Here is a 7,981-nt window from a genome sequence, read left to right as displayed (position 1 = left end):
GTTCAAAGCTATTGGAAAAAGTAACAACTGACCGGTAATGCATTACTAGTAATCACACTCCATTTCGCATTAAGATGGAGCGCAGCTGATGCTAGAAGCCATCACGCCCGGCCAGAGTGTCACGTGACATTGCGCATTGCTGCGCCAAGCCGGAAGGTCGCCCAACACACTCTCAGCACAGAATTAGTTGTGCTGGCTCGTAGCATCTGCTGCAATCCACCTTAAAAGGCCCCTGAAAAGAAAAAAGTTAGTTTTGAACAGCCTGGTTGGGACACGCGTGTCAAAAGATTAGTTTATGCGAAAAAAATTCGTTTAGACCAATAATGACGGCACAAGACGCCATTTAGTCGGCAGTTACCTCCTTTCCACTTGTTTTCTCTTGGCATTTCGGGCACATGGAGTAGAAATGGACCGGCTTTGCCTTCACGACCGAGATGGTTATTCCGGAATGACCCGTGACTTCATGGGCTTTGCACAAAAAATTTCAAATAAACTCCCGCCGTCAATATTGCTCTAGAAATTTTTTTTTTTTTTTTTTTCGCATAAGATTTGATTTTTGACTTGCGTGTCCCAACCAGACTGTTTAAAAAAAACTTTTCTTTTCAGGGACCCTTTAAAGGGACACTGACAGGGTATTTATGCTCGCCGAGGTTGTTAGTTTTATGTGACATATGAGAGCCGAACTACCTAGAACAAAATTTGCAGCTCGAAATTCGGTTTCTTTCCGCCCGAAAACTGCCGATCGAGTCACGCTCACTCTCTTTTCCAAGGCAGTTTTCTAAGGTTTAGACACGACCATCAAATTTAATCAAAATCGTGGGTCATTGAAGGCACACAGTGAATCCTAAAAGTATAAAAAAAAATGAAACATTTTTTGTAACTTTCAAAAAGCTGCAAAGATGTTGATTGAAAAAAAGAAAAAAAAAAAAAAGGTTGCACAGACAATTGGAAGCATTCTGTGCGTTCACTGCATAATTCTCAACATGGCGTCGTTTCACGTTTCGTGGGACTCGCGGATGACGGGCGTGGGACCTCTACTTCAGAACTGTCGTTCACGGTGTCGGTGCATTCTGTCTTCTCTGTAGCGAAATATTACTTAAATAGTATTCAAACGCCTGGCAAAAAATTAAAAAACAATTTGTGAGGGGGGGGGGGGGGGGCAGTGTCCTTTTAAGGTAAACTTGAGTATGGCTACTGCCCATGACTAAGTAAGACAGTTAAAACAAATTCTGTAAAAACTTTTCGGAGCAGCTCAAGAGGAGAACATGTACATTTTGAAGCAGCTTAGGAGCAGAAAAGTCCACATTAAAGTAAAACATGTATCGCAACAAAAACTTATTATATAACAAAAAAAAAAATTTGAAAAAAAAAAAAAAGTTTTGGAGGTATTTTGGTGCAGGTTCGGGCTGTTTTGGACAATTTAAGGGTGATTTTGGGATAAGATTGACCGAAGGATGGCTGGTCAACATTTTCAAGTCAATTGATATTTTTATATGTCATTGCCTAATGTCCGGTGTAAATAAACATGTTTATTTTTCATCAGAAAAAGAATCTGGGCGCACAAGAAATCTTAGATCACATAAAGGTAGACGGTCGCATTCACGCTCACTATTGGAGCAGGCATCTTTGAAATTAAATAACTAAAACAGTAACACCAGGAGAAGACTAATACTTTTTAGAATCAGAAACAAAGAAAATTATTTAGACATGGTGGGTGTAACCATTACAAATTATTTTGTTAAAGGGACACTCAAGTGGATTCTGATACCGTCTATTGTCGTAACTCAATCTATAAGCTCTAAGCATTCTAAAAAACCCAAAATTAAATTCAAGGCTGGCCGATTTCCCTATTGAAAGTCCAATCAAAGATTGTGCCACGCCCCTCTTTCTGTGCCATGGCGCAGAACACCAGGGGGTGCCACCATGCGCGCCTTCGAAAAGTCAGTCCGCCGGGAAACTGTCACTCGTGATTTACTGTCATGTGCCTTCCCCTGCTGCCTTCCTGTCTGGTGGCACCCTCTAGTGTACTGCACCACAATGCAGAAAGAGAGGCGCGGAAAAATCTTTGATTGTACTTTTACTAGGGAAATCGGCTGCTCTTGAATGTGGTTTCAGGTTTTTTTAGGATGCTTAGAGCCTATATATTGAGTTACAACAATAAATAGACACGGCTGCTATGGTAACTGCACTGTATTTTACGGAATACATGTTTTGAAGCTCAGCGTCTAAATGGAGTTCCACAGCACTCTATGGAGCACACAGTTCGTAAACGAAAATCTAGATGGCATTTCGAATTTGGTTTTCACACTAAAACCTAGAAGGTGAGCAGCGAGTTGCGTGCCTGTGACACGAAGACATCAATACTGTGAACGCTGCTCTTCTGAAGCTTGATGGTCACCGTGCACGGCTCACTTTTTAGAGCACTAATGGCCAGGCAAAGCGCAAACACAATATCTTCATCACCCTCTAAAATATGTTGCCACAAACAGTGATGTGGTTGGTGTCTAAAACGCGCTCACACACCACAAAGCTTCGGAAGTTGGGGTTTCTGCAACTTTTAAATATCAGTATGCTCGTTTTTCTACCACGCATCAATATCTCCGTCACCTGTAATATGATCCTGCCCTAACTGCTTCGCATTTGTACACAAATGAGTCATTTTTAGCGCAGTGACAAGCGTGAACAAGCAGGTGCATGTGAAATCCTGGAGAATCTATCTTCGTCTCTTCTGCCATCTTGGAAGTACCGCCTTGCCACGTATGGGGCGTTGGAGTTGCAAATACGGGATATTAAGCAATGACAGAAAAATATCAATTGAATTGAAAATGTCGACCAGCCACCCCTTGATCTATCTTATTTGAAATCACCCTTAATGTTTTTGGCACAATTCAGCAACAGCCAATATGTTTTAGTTTTGTAGAAATCTTCATCACATAAATTACAAATTGGCAGAGTGTATACACCGACGTGCGGCGTGCTTTGTTTATCAACACAACGGCAAACTCGCGCATGCGCAGAAGGTATGTGGACAGAAGCGGACGACCTCTGTGTTTTTGCCATTGCAGTATGTGGTCTACATTTGTTGGTGAGGCTGCACAAGGTGCCTGAACTTCATTTGTTCTTGCATTTTCTGCCAACGAACCTCGTATGTGATGCTAGACTATTTGGGCTAGCTACCGGACTTTGAACGGCAGTGGTACAGACAAACTGCATTGATGGCATTGCACAGACAAACTGCGTTGATAGCGTTGCCTTTGACAATTCTAATGGGCACTTTGACAAAAAGTTGGTGTGCCACTAAAGTCAATGGCTTATGTTGTCATTTATGTGGCGCCTTCAACAAGCTAGTACACAGCTGGCATGATTCAGTCATACAAGTCTCTTGATCTGTAAAAATACAGCACGAGTATAAATGCGTATAACCCTTTGAAAGAACCGCATAAATTGCTACCTTGACCTATCGTGCTACGATTTACTACAGAAGTGATCTAGATGGTGCAGCTCAACCTAAAAGTTTGAGCCCCCCCACAGCTAAGGAAACAACACTTTTTATGGGTGATTGCCCACTCCTTTTGGTGCAATATCATCAAACAGCCTTTTGGGCCACCGTGGCATTACGACTGAAAAAATGAGGGAATGGGAAGGAAGTAAACTTGGCTTATGTATTATCTGTCTCCCTTTGCCAAAATAGACAGTGGCCTAAAATGTAATTTGGTTTTCACACGTAAACTACAGAAAAAAAATTTTTTTTTCTCTTTTATTTTTTTTTACTAAAGTGAGCTCTGTTCAATAATATAGCTAGAAATGGCCAATTTTATTGAAAAAAAAAAAAAAAAGGTTTATGTGCAGGCAAGCTGACGGTGGACACTGTGGTCAAAAAAGACTGGACTGTGGTCAAAAAAGGGGGAAAAAAATTATAAGAGATAGAAAAAAAGGGACAGACAATGTCACAATTATATTCCACCTGTGTGCTAAATTACATTGGTCCGAGCTGTGCACATTATTAGTAATGTTTGTACAAATATCACCAATGACGAGTCACATTCGTCCACCCTCATGCTGTGCTGCTCTCTGCGTCAAAGACAAGTTACGTTCAAAAATTGGTTTCGGTTTCTATTTTCAACCTAAAAAGGTGCTAGAAAAAAAAAAGCGTTTTGCACTTTTGCAATGTGTTTAGCCTGACAGCAGTTGTTGGCCTGGCAACATGAATTTAAAATGGCGACACGCATGAGGAATGCTAATGGCGGTGATGGTTCCCAGAAAAAGAGCTGTTCCTAGGAGCAGTTCGGACGGCAGCGATGCTGAAGATCCCGAATTTGTCTTCAGAGTGAGTCTCACATTGCCTGTGAAGACAAGACGGCCTCAGACGACGACGAGAGTGACCATGAGAACGTGCTTCTGAAGACTTCAGATAAAGTAGGTCGACTCCTTTCACGAGAGGTAGAAAAAGTTTGCGGGAAAATGCATAGGAATCCTGCCACTGAATGTCAATATGGTAGTGTTTATAATATTCCTTTGGCACCTGGGTTTTCATACATAGTTTAAACTGGATGTTATGTTAATGAGCAAATCATAGAGCACAAAAGGTGTGTTCTGCAATCCCCAAATTCAGAAACTGTAGTACATTTATAAGTTTGCAACAGTTGTCATCCGAATTGGATGGCCACTACGGTGATAAGCCGAGCGAGATCAGTTCAAACGCGCGGTAGAAGAAACTCTTAGTATTGGTTCTGCTGGTAATTGCGCAAGTGTCTCATCTATGGTGATTCACAAGCAAAGACAAACTTTTTGACCAATGCAATTTTTTTTTTTTTTGTCAGTTGCTTGACCTTGGCACGTATGGAAGCGTCGAGTGCATTTCTTTTGTTTGCTCTGGTCTGGGTGTGTGACTTGGTGTGAGGGTTCTTGGCGTTGACTGTGGTGTACCGTTATAAAAGGGTGTGGTTTTGGAATAAACCTTCAGCTGTGTTCGAGACGGTGTGTGTGTGTGTCATCCTTTTTTTCGTGTCCTTTTTCCTTCTGGTGTTTCAGTTTTTCGTCTGCAATTCACCAGCTTGCTTGTACTTTTACTCTCCTCTGAGTTATCGCTTTTTAAAATGCTGGCAATTGAATCTCACCTAGCCCGTTACAAACTATCCCGTGCACACAGGGATGACTTACATGATTATGCTTCCTGTAGCAGATCCTCATGCTTGTGGTCGCCAGTGGTCACTCCCTCTTGGCTCACAAAACAATGAAACAGTGATTATAGGCACTTATTAGCAAGAAAACGATTATATCCTAAAGCATATAAGTCACATACTAAAATAATTTGGTATGTCGCGGGAACTGCAACTTTCACATTCCCGTGCAGCAGTATGCAAAATAAAAAATAAGCATGTAACAGGCAACTTGAGGTATTATGGTTACTCATTAACTTAGAGGTAACCTGTCTGCATAAATTTGAAATTAAATTGGCAAGCTCTGGCCATTAAAACTTTTCCAATTAAGACCAGCTGATAACATAAGCCACCTGTTGGAGAATGGCGAGCTCGAGCACCTCTTGACATTCTCCAAAGCGGAAAAAGCTGCACATTCTCGTGCAGTAATACTATCTAAAAAAAAGAGTGCCGGTTTCATGGAGGGGCACGCTTATAAACAAGCATTTCGAGGCACTATGGTTGCCCGTTAATTTAGAGACAACCGTTCCGTATCAACTGAAATAAAATTGCCAATCCCCGGTTGTTAAAAAAGCGTTACGATTAAGGTCAGCATATAATGCCTCGCCTAACGTAACCTGTTGGAGGATGGTAAGAGATGCCCCTCTTGCCTTTAGCTCGAGCCTCTCGTGACATTCTCCAAAGTGGAAAGAAATCCAAGCTGTCCAACACGCCATTCCTTTTTGCAAGAAGAATACTGCCCCTTTTTTGTAGTCCAATTGTCACGACTACTGATTTGCAAAGTAGTCATGCTCCTTGAGGGCCAGCACAGACATGCTCGGAACATCCACATGGAGCTGAGCGGATGCTGCTCCTTCTGTAGGAACTCACCTGGCTACAAGGCCCTGCATGATGTGCTGCTGCTCCAAGCTGGTGGGAGGTTTGCCATGCATGGGACCAGAACCAGGGCGTTTTTTGGGGGGGAAAGTACCGTGGTTGTTTTTCCATCTTTTTGTTGTGAGGGATTACCCTAGGTTTTGGAGAAGTCTCATCTGGAACAGAGTCAAGTACTTGTTGGGCCTTGGTACGGTATTTCAACACCAGGGAGCTTGAAGAGCTTGTCAATTTCTTCCTGGAGAGGGACTTGTTGATGGCATTTCTACACCTGGCTCAGTGTCGGCCTCCTCCACGGTCGTCACATGAATCCCCAGGTAAGCTACTGCGTGAATATGCTTGCACATTGATGATGAAATCAGGCTGTCATTGCAAGTGCACTTGTAACTGTCGATAAAGATATCACAGTCCCTGCAACGAAGCACGCAACTCTGGCGGGGGTCGCCCTTCTCAACATGGTAGCTTCTCTCTGTCTGGGACTGAGACTTTACAAGTCAGCCATTGCCATTTTGCAGCTGTTCTACATCTGATGCTGGAATTTTCATCCCCTCCTGGTGCCTCCGAAAAAGGGCTGCATCATGCCGATTCGTTTTTCCTTTTACGAGCGACTTGGGACGCTTGTAGAGCCGGTCACGGCTCAGTTCGAAGAGGATCATCAACAGCTTGTCAAGCCTCTGGTTGTGAGTTCCATGCATAAGCGTGACTTCAGGTCCTTGTACATTGCCTCCAAGTGGTTGGTAGTATTAAAAGGAATGCCCTTTCTGGAGCAGAGCGCCCACTGTTAGGCTCTGCCACCATGGTAGTGCCCAAAGTACTGAAGAAACTCCTGTACTTGTTGAATTAGTTTTGGATCAGCCTCTTCACTTAGTTTCTGACACGGGAAGCCTGTCGGAGGTCGTTGGAATTGACCCTCATCTTTGCAATTTCTCAGCGCCCACAACTCGTCGCAAAGGCGGTCACGGGTTTGCTTATATCTTGGACTGACTGCAACTTCAGAGCCCAGTCGTGGCTTACATGCCACGAGCAGAGCATCCAATGTTGGGCACAGCCCACCACTTCCTCCCATGCATTACCTTTATGGCCTTAAGGAGTGTTTCATAGCCTTGGTGTCTAGTTACTTTGAGATCAAATATGTGCATGGCATGCCTGACTGATCTTCTGCAGCTGTCATGAGTCTTCAGTTGCAGATTGTGGCCATTTATATTACGAGTGTAGTCAATGCACAGAAACTTGGGGCCAAGCTTTGTGAGGCGTTCTTTCTGAGGGACAGTCATCAGGGCAAGCTCAAAGCTCTTTTTGTTTTCCTTCCTCCATGTCAGTACAGGACTGGGGAATCTGACTTTGTTCAGTGCCGTAGCTCTTTCGTCAGAATTTCATGCTCGGCGGAGATGTTGCCAATGTCTTTCATTGAGAGCAAATGTAGCCTGCCCATCTCACTGCCAGCAGAAGAATGTGCGTCTACCAGATCTCTACGGGCGGGGATGCCTTGCTTTAGTTTATCAGCTAAAGCCTCCTTCTCAGTCGTAAAGAGGCGCTGGTGCTTCAGTTCCTTCGGGTGGCCGTAGTGTTCTGCCTGGTACTCTACTGTCACCTTGCCATCTTTCTCTGTAGCTTGAATTGTGGCTAAGCATTGCACATTAGTCTTACAAGTGCCCTGGGTTCTCAGTTGTCATTTACCTCTTGCTCTGAAATGATCCAGAGCGGTGGCAGTAGTAATACCTTTTCAGGACACCCTCATCTCGTCCCTATGGTCCGTCGTGGAGAATGAAGCGAACATGCTCTCTGCCATCCTTAGCCTCCCTCCAGTCGCTGAATTCTGGCAGGCAGAGAAGAAAGAAAGCTTAAAATGAAATGGCCTGAATTAAGAGTGGTATGTCAGTCACATCATATACCGCCTGCTTTAAAACATCTTCATGTTTGTTTCACTAAATGTACATCCCAATCAGACT

General features: G+C 43.5%; 1 long non-coding RNA gene across 1 annotated transcript; it reads right to left on the bottom strand.

The window, feature by feature from the left end:
• Positions 1-8: 8 nt before the first annotated feature.
• LOC120846070 lies at positions 9-7,765 on the bottom strand. The gene is made up of 3 exons (XR_006078441.1): positions 7,710-7,765; positions 5,161-6,190; positions 9-232 (listed from the first exon to the last, which is right to left on the bottom strand). It is a non-coding gene; the product is annotated as an uncharacterized LOC120846070 (long non-coding RNA).
• Positions 7,766-7,981: the final 216 nt, after the last annotated feature.

The sequence above is a fragment of the Ixodes scapularis genome, unplaced genomic scaffold (genome assembly GCF_016920785.2).
Source record: "Ixodes scapularis isolate PalLabHiFi unplaced genomic scaffold, ASM1692078v2 PGA_scaffold6__148_contigs__length_123643588, whole genome shotgun sequence".
NCBI lineage: Eukaryota > Metazoa > Arthropoda > Arachnida > Ixodida > Ixodidae > Ixodes > Ixodes scapularis.
The sequence above is the reverse complement of the archived record's forward strand: the minus strand, read 5'-3'. Positions and strand labels throughout refer to the sequence as shown.